The sequence below is a fragment of the Monodelphis domestica genome, chromosome 4, assembly GCF_027887165.1.
Source record: "Monodelphis domestica isolate mMonDom1 chromosome 4, mMonDom1.pri, whole genome shotgun sequence".
Lineage (NCBI taxonomy): Eukaryota > Metazoa > Chordata > Mammalia > Didelphimorphia > Didelphidae > Monodelphis > Monodelphis domestica.
The window spans coordinates 8,485,944-8,500,440 of NC_077230.1; positions in this window are offsets into that span (position 1 = coordinate 8,485,944).

Sequence of the window (14,497 nt, forward strand, 5' to 3'; positions counted from 1 at the left end):
AGACCAGTGCAGCCTGTCTCTTCTTTCTATTACTTTATATATTTATATATTTTAATGGCTGCCTTATGTACCATGCACCTCACTTTCTCTCTGACACTCCCGAACCCATCTCCACTTCCAGTCCCTCATTTCCCTTAAACTCACTTATCCAGCTGGCTCTTTACATATGCCTGGAATGCATGCTTCCACCCAAACTTATGTTATCATCATTTTCCATTACTTCCATATTTTAAAAGTCCATGCCTGTGCTACAACCAATCAAGCCTTTTCAGAGTCCCTACCTGCCCCCCCCCCATCACTGTTTTTTAAACTCTTAAATACCTGGTTCTTGACCTTCTCCTTCAATAGAAAATGATCCCTCCAAATTGCCCAGGGATCTCCTCTCAACCAAAACTTACTGCATTTTCTAGATCTTTTTTCTTCTTGATCTCGTTTGGCTTTTTAAAATATCGGCTACCTGGTGCACCTACTTTTGCTTGGCATTCTCTTCTAGACCCACTTTTTCTTTCTGCTGGCATTAGCTGGCCAGTCTTCATGTCATCCAATGCCAATGAGGTGACTCCCAGATTTCCATCTCTTTTCTCTCCCCTCCACTAAAGTCTCTCCAGTGGTGAGATTATAGCCCTTCCTTAGCTTTCAGGGAATATCTCCCTCTGCCACTCACTGACACATCTTCAGATAGAGGCAAAAATTCCTGTGCTCCCATACTGCATGATGAACCAACTGGACAAATTTCATTTGATATCACCCCAAACTTTACAACAGATTTCCTCATCCTGCCTCTTCAAAGGCATGTGTGGCCAGAAAGTGGGAGAAAGATCACAGCTCCTAGAACAAAGTCTCTATAATGCTACACGAATTATATAATTCTGATTTCTTGGATTCGTTTTCTTGAAAGCTATGGAGAAGTTGTGAATAAGTCCATTGCTTCAAGCAGACTTGACCCCTTAGTATTATTACATCTGATTCATCAGCCAATGTCCTTTCAACTTAAGAACATCCCTAGAATACAAATACTTCTCTCCATTGTTATAGTCCCTATTTTGAATCAGTGTTCACTGCCCCTCTCTGCAAGATCCTTTAACCTCCCTACCTCAGTCTTCTTCCCACCAAAATCCATCCTCTGAGCAGTTTGTTCACCAGATTTTCCTAAACATTCTTCCAACTCCTCTCTAGCTCTAACCACCCCAAATTCCCAATTCCCACACGCCAAGTGTCTTGTAGACTCCTATTGCTTTGGAACTAGTTTCAATAGATACCCACTGTTTGGCATTCCATCCTCTTCATCAATTGACCCCTTCCCATCTTTCCAGCCTTTATATGTTTTATTATTCTCTGCACAGTTTATGGGCCAGCTCATGTTGGCTTACCTGCTTTTGCTCAGATAATATATTGTATATCTTTTCTCCTTGACTTTTCTTGGACTTGCTATCTACACTGCCAAGAATCTTCTCCTTATTCCTGTTCCCTCTGACTTTCCCTGGTCCACGAGAAGCTCAAGTCTAAATCCACATATGTGGCATTACCTTACTCCATCACCCTAGTGGCTGGTGCCTTTCCCTCTGAGATCTTTTCCCATTAATTCTCCATGTTTGTGGCAAGTGCCTTGTGTGTGCATATTTTCACCAATCTTAGTACTTTAAAGCTGCCCGAGGACGTAGACTCTGTCCATGTTTCTTTCTGTTCCCAGCCTGTCTAATGGCTGGTATGGTGCAAACACTGGGGAGATGGTTTGTGTTTTAGTGATTTTAGAATAGCTGTTTGATGGACAAAATCCCTACACTTGTGCCCCAAGACTTATCTCACCTTCATGCCAAAGTTTGTGTGATGCCATCACTGTTGCCAAACAGCCCTGGCTAAAAGAGACAGAATTAAACAGAGTGGCTCAGGAATGAGAAGGCCAGGGCATCAGGTTGGGAAAGGGCCATGTCACCTGGGACAGGGCAGTCATGAAGCCACATTAACTGGTGTTTCACAGCATTATAATCATTTGTCATTACAGGAACAAGACCATGTCCGTCTCCATAGAGAAACAACAGATAGAGATAAAACACCATTAATGAGGCAGAGATATTATTTTCATGCAACCAACAATGGCAAGAATGTGATTTGCCCTGGCAATTTCTTTAATGGGAATTACACAATGCTGGCTGAGATCTGTCACACCTCCTGCTAGACGTATATAAAAGCCCCCATGCAGATAATGCCAGACTCATTCACACAACCTTGATATCCATCTACTCCCTGAATCCTGACACAATGAGCTACTCTGGCAGCTACTATGGAGGCCTGGGCTATGGCTATGGCTCTGGTTATGGATGTGGATGTGGCAGCTTCCGTGGCCTAGGCTATGGCTTTGGCAGCTCTGGCTTCAAAGGCCTGGGCTACGGTAGCTATGGTGGATATGGCTATGGTGGCTATGGCTATGGCACCTGCCGCCCATCTTGCTGTGGAAGATATTCTTCCTATGGCTTCTACTGAAAAAACCACGTGCTCCTGAGCTGTCCTGAAGTCCTTGGTCCTTGTCCCCTTCCTTCTTTGGGTTAATTCCATGATATTGTTAGGACATCATACTTCATCTGCCTCAGTGGCTGGATTGCACAAGAGAGCTTCCACCAGAAGACCTTGGAATCCCCATAGAACACTAAAGGCGAGGAGTGAGAAGCAACAGAACCCATCTGTCTGGGAAGTGATGCAGAATTTTACCTTCCATGAGGAGATCCCCCCAACAACAGCTCATTTCTAACAAATTTACTTAGCTTTGATACATCATTACTGAACTATTATAATTTTCTAATAAACTTGTTCCATTGGCTAAGCAAAACTGTTTTCACCTCTCCTCCTTGATCTTCTTCTACATGGCTTGTAGTCTCACACTGTGAAGATATTTTCAGTCTTGAACTAAGTTTCTGTGTCACTGTAGAATAGTTCCTCTCTAATTCAGCCATGACATTTCTCTCATATTCTGGACAAATGGACAGGGATTTTATCTTCAAGGTTTTTCAAAGATTCTTATGTTCAGGAGTCATGATGTCTAGGTCTAAGGTATCCCTGATGGTTGTCACAATTTATCTTGTCTAGCTATCTTCAACTATTTTGTTTTCATCAACCAATTTGAAATTTTGGACCACAGCAGAAGAGTACCATGAAGACCACGGAAAAGAGTCACATACTAACTTTGATAGTTGTCATGGAACCATGCCCTATAAGTGATTCCCATCTATTCCAGCTATCTGCACAGTCTGTCCAATTCACAAAACTTTAGACCCACCCATCCAGAGGGTCATTGCACTCATTGTTGCAAACCACTCAAACACCTGAACTCCCAAGGAAAGAGGAAGTGTGGTTCAAGAAAAACTAAAAATGGGGCTTTGAATTCGTCAGTTCCATGGATCAATGTGACCCCTAAAATCATGCCCCTTAGGCAGGTCCTTTGAAAGACAGTCAAATCACAGCACTTTACCTGGCACATAGCAGGTAGCATTCCATTTCCAAGTCCAGCCCAATATTTCCCCTGAACTCACTCGTTCAGGTAGCTGTGTAAATATGCCCTAAATTAATGATTCCACCTAGCCTCATATTGTCAACATTTCCCAGTACTTCCACATTCAAAAAATCCATAGCTGTTCTGCATTGATTAGAATGTATGCAGAGTCTCTGCTTGCTCTCCTTTCACTGACTTTGAAAGCTCTAGACATTTTGTTCCTGATGCCAACCTTCAAGAGAACCTACTCTATCCAGTGTACCCAGTGACCAGTGATGTCCTCATTGCCAAGACTAATGGGTTCTTATGACTCTTCATTCTTCTTGACTTCCCTTCAGCTTTTGACACTTTTGGCAAACTGGTGATCATAGCTGTGCTTGACCCTGCCCTTCCCATCATCTTCACTAGCTCATCATCATGTCATGTGATTCACACTAACTCTGGCTTAACCCCAAAGTTGTGTCCCTTTTCTTTCCTCTCCATTGTGCTCTTTCCAGGGTTGCAAGAAGAGATCATTTTAGTTTCTACAGCTTCAGAGACCTCTCTGCCACTCCTGCCACAACTCCAGATCCAGACCTTGATCCTGAATTAGTATTGGAGGACTCAAAAGAAGAGCTTGATTTGATTGATGCTCCAAACATTCCTATGGGCAAGTAATCATTATTTAAATTAATTGAGCAATGCCTCACCAAAAAAAAATTTTCCCCTGAGCTTTAGTCATGGATTATGAACTATTTATTTATGCAATTTTAATTTGATATGCCCAAGCACCTGAAAACCCCCAAGTCTAGAACAGCTTCCTGCTTTCTTTCTAATTTTGGCTAACTATAGGTTTTATTTTCACAAAAACTTTTTCATTTAATGTATTCAAATTATCTATTTTACATCCCACAATACTTTCTTTCTCTTGTTAATTCATAAATTTTTCTCCTACCCATAAATAAATAAATAATAATAATAATAATAATAATAAAATAAAGGTAATATGTTCCATGTTCTTTTACTTTGCATATGATTTCCTTTATGCTTAGGTCATGGATGCATTTTGGTTTAATCTTGATAAATGGTGTAAGAAATTGGTCTATATTCTGGTTTCTGCTAAATTCCTTTCCAGTTTTCCCAAAGCTTTTTACCAAGTAGTGAATCCTTATGCTAAAAACTTGGGTATACAAGATTACTATAATCTTTTATAACTGTTTGTTGTATGTTTATTCTGTTCCACTGATCTACCTGTCTATTTCTTAGCCAGTACCAGATAGAATTTTATTAGCCAGTATCAGATAATTCAAAATTCAGGACTATGAAATCTCCTTCCTTTATATTTTTAATCAATTCCGTTGATATTCTTGACCTTTTGTCTTTCCAAATGAACTTTGTTATTATTTTTTTCTAATTCATTAATTTTTTTTTTTGTAATTTAATTGTTATGGTGTTTAGGTACGGATGTCATTAGTCTGCCCACCCATGAACAATTAATGTTTATCCCATTATTTAAATTTTATTTTATTTGTATAAAAAGTGTTTTATAACTATTTTCATTTTATTTCTGGGATTGTTTTGGCAGATATACTTCTCATACTTTGTTCTTTCTATGGTCATTTTAAATGGGCTATCTTTTATTATCTCTTCTTGCAGGACATTGTTAGTAATATATAGAAATGTTAGGAATTTATGGGGGTTTGTTTTATATCCTGCCACTTGGCTAAAATTTTTGATAATTTCAACCATTTAAAAAGTTGAACCTTTATGATTTTCTATATATTTTCATCATATCTTCTGCAAAAAAAAGATACTTTTATTACCTTTTTGCCCATTCTGATTCCTTCCATTTCTTTTTCTTTTCATATTGCTATTTCTAGCTCTCTTCAAAAGTAGTATACTTTCTTCCTAACTGTTGAGTGCTTTCACTAACATCCTCCTGCTGCCATGAACTCAGGTTCAGAGACTCAGGAGCAAACTTACAAAAAGTCAAACTTGTACTAGGAAAACGTTTTTTTAGATTAAATTTTGTTTTTATCTTCCCCCCCCCCCCAATTACGTAAAAACAATTTCCAACATTTTCCAAAGACTATGCCCTCCTCATTCCTCTCTCCCAGTTCCCATTGAGATGGTAAGCAATCTCATTTAGATTTTTTTCCATGTGCAATGACGTAAAACATTTTTCCATATCAGTCCTTTTGTGGAAAGAAATCACTATAAAATTTTAAGAAAAAAAGTGAAAAAAGTTCTCTTTGGTCTGGATTCAGACCCTATCAGCTCTTTTTCTCTGGAAGGAGATGGCATTTTTTTTTTATCATGAGTCCCTTGGGATAATTTTGCATCAAATTGTGATCATTGTGTTTCTGGGAATAGCTAAGTTATCCACACTTGTTCACTGAACAGTATTCCTGTCACGATATAAAATCATCTCCTGATTCTGCTTATTTCACTCCACCTCAGTTTGTGTAAGTTTTTCCAGGTTTTTCTGAGCTCCTTCTGCTTGTCATTTTTTATAGCATAAAAGTATTCCATGACAATAATATCCTATCATTTACTCAGCCATTCCTCACTTGATAAGCCATTCCCCTCACCTTCCAAATCCCTGCCCCCCATTCCCCCCAAACAGAGCTGCTTTAACCATTTTTGTACATATAGGGTCTTCTTCCCCTTTTTGGTTTTTTGTCTCTTTGGGACAATATTTTTTAGCCCTTTGGACATAGATCCCAATTGATCTTCTGAATGACTGAATCAGTTCACAACTTCCCATACAGTGCATCAGTGCTCAGTTTTTCTTACATCCTCTCCAAGTTACACCATTTTCCTTTTCTATCATAATAGCCAGTCTGATAGGAGTGGGGTGGTACTTTTGAGTTGTTTTAATTTACATTTCTCTAAGTAAAAGTAATTTAGAATACTTATTCCTTGACTAATGAGAGCTTTAATTACTTTGGATAAGAACTGCCTTTCTATATACTTTGACCATTTGTCCATTAGTGAATGACTTGTATTCTTATATATTCACTTCATCTCTATATATTTAAGAAAGAAGGCCTTTATTGGAGAGACTTGTAAAATTTTTTTGAACCATTATGATCATTGTGTATTACTCTCCATCCCCCTTATCCCCTTCCCCTCCTACTTACCTGTGGGTGATTACTTTCTATACCCAATTGATTGTGTATGTCCTTCCCTCATTGACCTAAATCTGAGAGTAATGTTCATATACTCTCCTCCTCCACCTCCTCCATCTTCTCCTCCACCTTAAACTCTCTTTCATGCCTTCTTTAAGTGTAGTAATTTACCTCATTCTATTTTCCCTCTTTCTCCTTCCAGTGCATTCCTTTTTCTCTTGCCTTAATTTAAATTAATTTTTATATCATCCCATCATATTCAGTTCACACTCTTGCCCTCTGTCTAAATAATGACAAGGTTCCTTGGAGTTTCAAGAATCCTTTCCCCATGTGTACAATTTACCTTTATTGAATGTCTTTTGATTGCTCTTTCCTGTTGTCATTTTTATGCTTCTCTTGAATCTTGTATTTGAGAGTCAAACATTCCATTCAGCTCTGGGATTTTCATCAGGGATGTTTGAAAGTCCTCTATTTCACTGAATACCTACTTTTACCCTCAAGGATTTTGTTCAGTTTTGCTGAGTAGGTGATTCTTAGTTGAAATTCTATCTCCTTTGCTCTCTGGAATATCATATTCCATGCCCCATAAACCTTTATTGTAGAAGATGCTAAATCTAATCCTGACTGTGGCTCCATGATATTTGAATTGTTTCTTTTTGGAGTTTTGGAATTTGGCTATAATATTCCTGGGATTTATCCTCTGAGGATCTCTTTGAAGAGGTGATTCATTGGTTCTTTCAATTTCTGTTTTGTCTTCTGATTCTAGAAAAAATTCTTGAAAGATGATGTCTAAGCTCTTTTTTATCATGGCTTTCTGGTAGACCAATAATTCATAGATGATCTCTCCTGGATTTATTTTACAAGTCAGAAAATTTCAGATTTTCTTCTAGTTTTTTCATTCTGGTATCTATCTGCTTTTAGTTCTTCCAAAATATATATAAGAATATATAAGAAGAGGTATGTTTAATACTCCCCAGATTGTGCTCTGCTCTGTGAGTAACCACAAGCACTCTTTTACTCCTTGGAAGAGTGAGCAGGGTCTCCTGCTTCCCTGTGGCCACAAAAGCTGATGTGTACTAGTGTTCCTTCTCACCCTGAAACATTGCCCCAGAACTGTTACCTGGATCTGCATATGGGAAATGCTACCCACAGTGACCCAAAGGCAGAGGAAAATCCTCAGCTCACTCTCCCAAAGGTCTCAGGGAAAAAGAGTCAGCCAGAAGTAGCTTGTGTGTTCCTGTTTAACTGCCTTCTCCAGATCACATTCTCCCCTGGCATTCTTCCTTGATGGATGGATCTCCAAGCTTCCATCCATGGCATCCTTTCTCCAGGATTTCGGCAGTCTCATTCTCTTACACTGTATCACTCTCTTACACAACCTTTTTACCACATCCCCAAAACAAGTCCAGCTGGAGAAGTAGGGTCTGTTGGCAAGTTGACACATGACTGAGGCTACATTCACCCAAGCCAATGAAGTGGGTATCCCAGCCCTAGAAGCCAAGCATTATAGGTAAGATACACCGTATAATTATATCATCACATAACCAATGGCAAATGATGCTATTGTAAAACATTTTACAAACAGTCAATTCTAGACAAGTACTTATTATTCATGATATTAGGAATGTTAAAATGAATAATTATATCTAATGAACCATTTTGAAAGCAGCAGACTATGTCTGGCAGCTAGAGGTGGTCATAAAGTCCCTCTATAGATGTGAAGAAATCTGTATTGACTAAAAATCCAGAAGCACAGTTTGCCATGGAAATAATAGGAAGCCGCCATGAAAAAACTATAAAAGTTGAAATGCTTCTGACTCCATCTCTGCTCAGAGTTTGATAACCAGGAATGAATTATCTAGAAGAAAGATAATCTTTTGTTCTTTCTGAAGAGAAACAGAGAGCATGTCATTTGCAGCTTGACAAAAATAACATTTTTCAAGAGTCCCAAAAATATCTCAATGTTTTCACAATATCTTGTATGATTGTTTGGGGGGGTCCCCTGCACATTCTACAGCTTTCCAATAATGGAAGCCCAATGATCCCCAGGAAAATGCCAATCTACCCCCCCTCCTCATTATAAGGGGTAATTTATCGAATATGAGGCCACTGTTTTGTTTTTCTATATATTGTATCTTTAATGTGTCCCAATGAAAGACCTATTTCTGAACATGTACTATTTAATTTGGATTATTACAGTTTTGTAGAAACGTTGGATATTTGTTACTTTTAGATACCTTTCCTTCACTTTTTTTATTATTTTCTTTGAAAATCTTGATGTTTAATTTCTGCTGATGAATATTTTTTCCTCTAGCTCTATAAAGTAATTCTTTGGCAATTTGATTGACATGGCACTGAATAAGTAAATTAATTGGGATAGTATTATAATTTTTATTATATTGCCTCAACTTACTCATAAATAGTTATTTCTCCAATGATTAGGTCTGCCTTTATTTATGTAGAGTGTTGTATAATTATATCATGTCGTTCTGTGTATATACATCTTCATTTGGTGATAGCCAATTAAGAGGTGGCCCATCAGACTCAGCCATCCCCAAACCAACAGGTGGACAGTCAAGTTCATAGGAATAGAACCCTTTAGTAAGCAAATTTTGTTTACAAGGAAGACATTCTTTGGGGTTCTTAAGGACAAAGAAAATGCCAAAAATAGCAGACTAGATGGTGTCTCTGACCCAGATCCCAGACCTAGTGATTCTCCCTAATATATATAGAAATTAATACAGTATATGGAAAATAAATTCTCACTGAATTAATGTATGATTTGATCTTGTCTAGAATACATAGAGTGGCTATGGAGTAAGGTGGGACCACCTTGCAAGAACCAATTTTTAAGTGGTCAGTGTGAGCACTTAAACGTCAGAAATTAGCAAATGCTGCAGAGTAGGATTTGATTTGTTGCTTCATAAATTGTATATACTTAAGAAAACCACAGATGAAATATTAATAATGTAGATTAAAATTAAAGTGTCTTGTACATATTTATAGATGAAATTGTTAAGCATTTACAATGGAACCCTGAGCATAAAAATACATTAGTGGCAACTGAATGATGTGGATTTGAATAGATAGTAACCCAAAGATTATCCCACAATCCCCTGTGAAGCTAAATAGAGTCCCAGAATCATATGAGAATCTTAGTATCCTAGTTCAAGAGCTCAGAGGCATCCGAGGCATGTAGCACACATTTTCATTGTAAAATGCTGGAGACTCCGAGAGGTTAATTTAAAAATGAGGCCCAGAGAGGTTAAATGATATTGGGGAACCTTTGGTACATAGAAAACATAAAGAAATGCATGCTATGAAATATCATAGTTATAGGAGACCATTTTATAAATGGAATTACACATGGATTAATTTAATATTGAAGCTTATAAAAAGTGGGAGCAACCTGGTCCAGAACCCAGAAAATCTTAATAGTCCTGACAACACCTCTGACTCACAGATGACTTTAGGCAAATAGTTTAACTTTTTTTCTGCTGGACTAGATGATCTTTAAGCATCCCTCTAGCTCTAGGATTCTATGAATTATTGGTTTTCCAAGTGTACCTTGTGCTATATTGAAGATGAGCAGCAGAGGGCGCTAAGAGTACGTGTAAAACTCAAAAACCAGCCTAACTTCCTCAGAAGGCGAGACCAAGGATTGGCTTTCATGGTTTCCTGGAGCTAGAAAGGACCTGAGAACTTTTACATGCAACCCAGGCTCAAGACTGGAACATTTGCACTCTCCTCATTAACCTAGAGACTGATGCCTGCATGTGTTCTTGCCTGAAAGGCAGAGTTCTCGAGAAAAGTATTGATGCTCTTCTTTCCTAACTGGAGAGAAAACATGTCATTGCAAACACTTTGTGGGGAGAGACTCTGAGAAGAGAGAAAACACTTTGGAAGACAGAGAGAGTATTAGAGATGATCTTCATGCAGAATTCTCTTTGCTCAGGTTCAGTGTTGAGAGGGACAAAATGAAGCACTTGCAAATAACTGAAGATTGACTTTGATCTAATACAACGAGCAGATGCTTCATATTAGGACATATTTGATCAGCAGGACAGGATATGGGGACTTGTGTGGTCCTCTCAAATGCATCATCAGTGAGGCTCTGCATGAACCTGGTTGGGACTTTTCATGCCTTTTAGAGTCCAGAAAACAGGAGCCAATCGGGACCCTGGAATGCTTTCTCCCTTTAGAGAAAATTAATGTGGGTCATAAGAGGTAAAGAGGAATCATGGACTGCACAGGGAATCATGGGGAAATGCTGGTCGATATCGGATGGAAAACTTAGTTCAACATATCCTTGCTTTCTAGCTTGCCTCCATAGATTAGGGAATTTCACTTCCATGAGATCAAAGCCTCTCTTGCTTTCACAACAGGAAAGTTCACTTACTCTTTGTGTTTTGTGGTATATTCTCACCTATATAACTTCTTTAATTTCTGCTTGTTAAATGGGGGTGTATGGTCTCCTGGATACCCCAAGGGGTATCTCTAGAAGAATCCAAGCCTTACATAAAACCAACTCATGCACAAGTCAAGGCATCACCCTCATGATGATATTGTTCTGCTTCAAAAACAAATGATGAGAACATGACTCTTGTAACCAAGGAAAAACATTCTAAATTGACTAATTAAATAAAATTTTCAAAAAAGGTTCATAAATAGTCCAGGAAAAAAACAAAAACAAAAACAAATAATGAACCACAAGTATGTATACAGACCACAATCAAATTTATTGAAAGGTTGGCTTTAAAAAGGGAAGGAATTGTATTTGTATTGTAAGGGGTAAAATTTATGGTTGGACTGAATATATTTTTAGTTGGTCACCAGGGATTTAATTACTAAATTCCAATGAATTACTCAAGTCAGAATGGTTTTTATGGTAGTTTATTTACAATAGAGGGAAGAAATTAAGGAAATGAGAGAGTAAAAGAAAGAGAAGAGATAGCTGCCACTTTCTGATCTGAACCAGGAAGGAATTCAGAGGCCCCAGCCAAGAAGGAAGGGGGAAGGGGGAACAGAGGACTAAATTTAATACCACTTCCAGCCACAAGGCCTCCTCCAAGATGGGGGTCTCTCCAGGGGCTGGTGCCTCTAGAAAAGCCAAGGAAAGGGAGTCGGTCTTTTCACTCACCACATGGCAGTCCACGGGGAAGCAGTCTGAGATCTCAAGCCCAAGCTCCTCCATGGTCAAGTTCCAAGACGAAGGCTTCCTCACAGGAAGTGACTGCAAAACAGAAAGGCAGTTCTTTGCATCACTTCCTGTGTCTTACATGTACCAATGGTGACTTAAACTTGACTTTGGACTGCCCACACGAGTCATAGACCTTCCTCCCCCATACTTAATCCATAAGTGGAGATGTACACATTCCTGGTGGCTAAAATTCTAAAGAATAAGTAGGGTGGAATAAATTTCAATTTCACAGTATATGTAGATTTGTATGAATATGGACAATAAATGGCATATTGAGAGGTAGATTAAAAAGGCAAAGAGGCTTTCTTGCCTTTCTTTGTATCTCTAGTGCCTGGCAAGAGATGCTTGCAAATTAACTGAAGTTCTATGTTTTTTATTTTGTTAAAAAAAATTGACATTTACATAGCATTTTAAAGTTAGCAAAACACTCAGAATCTCCTTAGATTCATCTGATTCTCCCAGCAATGGCAGATATTATTTCTATTTCACAGGTGAGGCAATTACCTCTGAAAGGTCACACAAGAAGTGCCAGAGGCATTGTTCAAACAAATCTCTCCTGACTCCAAAGGTAACATGATTTCCTCTTACCTTATACTGTCTTTACTTTTAAATTTGATGTTTTACAAGAATAATTACACAAGGTGCAAAGTGTTTATAGTGACATAGCAATCAGTTGCAAAAGGAAAGAGATAAAAAAAAATGTCTGAAACAGAGGAAGAGAAAAAGACAGGAGAGAGAGAGGAAAGAGAAAGACATAAGAGAGAGGAAGAGACAGAAACAATAGAAAGGAGAGACAGAAAAGGAGAGAAGATCTTAGTAGAGCAGAAAAGACAGAAATAGGAAGAAGGAGAGAGACATGGCCAAACAAGACAGAAAGAGACCTTGTCACTGTCCTGTATACAGCTGTGCTCTCTAGGCAACTCTTTTAAGATTCTTAGTTTAAGAGAAGGTACTTGGGTAGAATCAATCTCTCAACCTATAGAATTGTTATTAATGATTACTCATTTTGATTACTAGGTCAAGTTTCTAGATGAATGATGCTTTTGTCATTTATAGTATAATATTTAAAATCCAGAGCAGACAAATGATCCATACCATAGTTAGTAATTTTGGTCAGACATATTAATAGAACTTCATTATTTAGATGACATTTTGTACTTTCTTAAATTAAATATAAATAAAATGGTTATTTCCTTCTTTCCAAAATAATGCTACATAGAATGTGCTGATTAAAGATAAGGCAGAATATTTGTTTAAACCCTCAGACACAGAGAAAACAAGTATTGCTTTTCTTTGTGAAGAATAAAATGCTTAAAATTATAACATGCAGAACTTCGTGTACTCCAAATGAGACCACAATGAACTGTGATATGTCAATCTCTGCAAGACACAAGATTAATTTAATAATTCAGTTATGTTTTTACAGAGACCTTATTTAGCATTTAGCAAGACAGATTTCTCACTGAATTTCATAAAACAACAAAAACAACCCACATTCACTCATTCACTCTGTCACCAATCATTTGTTAAGTGCTTATTATGTGCCAGGCATTGTGCTAACCATTTCTATCTGTATGAAAATCTGTATGAAAATTGGCTCCTCCAAAAAAGAAAATACACAGGGCACTTTTCAGTTTAATCTACATTATTAGCAAGTCTTGATTTGTATCATTTACTTTTCAAAGGTAAAAATGCTCATATGGAAGATTTAACTTGCTCTCTTGGGCCAGCTAAAGCTAATTCTAGCCCAGCACTGACAATCCTCACATTCAAACTTCCTCATATCTGTGCAATTGTATTTGTCAGCTAGAGAATAGAATTTGTACAAAGAATCTCCTGAATTGATGTAGGATGGAAAAACAATAGCAAAAATAGTTGCTTTGCTCAAAATATGTACTATTTCCCCTAACTGTGCAGACTATCAGGGGAATTGGTCATACAATTGAGTTCACTCCTAGACAATCTATGTCTACAAGAGACAACATATACATAGATAAGCAACGACAAAAAAACCACACCTTTCAAGTATGTGTGCTCTTAGATGACTTTGTTGTGTTTGGGAAATGTCCAAAAGAATTTCACTTGCTCTCTGTTCCTCTCAGGCAAAGCTTTTATTGGGGGTTTCAGGGAGGGGTGGCCCCACTGGTGACAGTGGAGTGGCTGCTCTTTTTGGGAGTGGAGCTGCTTTCCCTCAAAGAAGTAGAGGATAGGATTTTTGTAGAGAAAAAGTCAAGGTCCCTCTGCCCCCTTGCCTAGTCTATGCTAAAGGAGATTGACAGGCCCCCTTGGGTAGCTCTACACAGGTAGGAACAAATGGAATTTCTCCTGATGGCTCTTTATTGGAGGGAGCCAAGTGTCCTGATAAGTACCACTGGCCTTGGATTAGGGTTCTTTCTGATGTTATCTGGTGCTCAGTCCCCATAAGCATCCTAGGCCTTGAATATGTGCAGGCACCTGGAACAGGACCTAGTCTGATGTCATGGGGCCTGATTCAGGGCTCCAGAGGTTCTAGCCCCACCATAAGCATCATTGGCCTTGCATATGTGCAGGTGCAGGTCTGGTCATTTCATGCCTGGCTTAGGAGTGCCACCCCCCATCAACTTCACACCCCAATTCTCCCCCAAAAGTTTAAGAATAATGACTCTAGAGGAAGCTAGTTAGCTCAGGGAATAAAGATGAGAGGTCCTCAATTCAAATATGGCC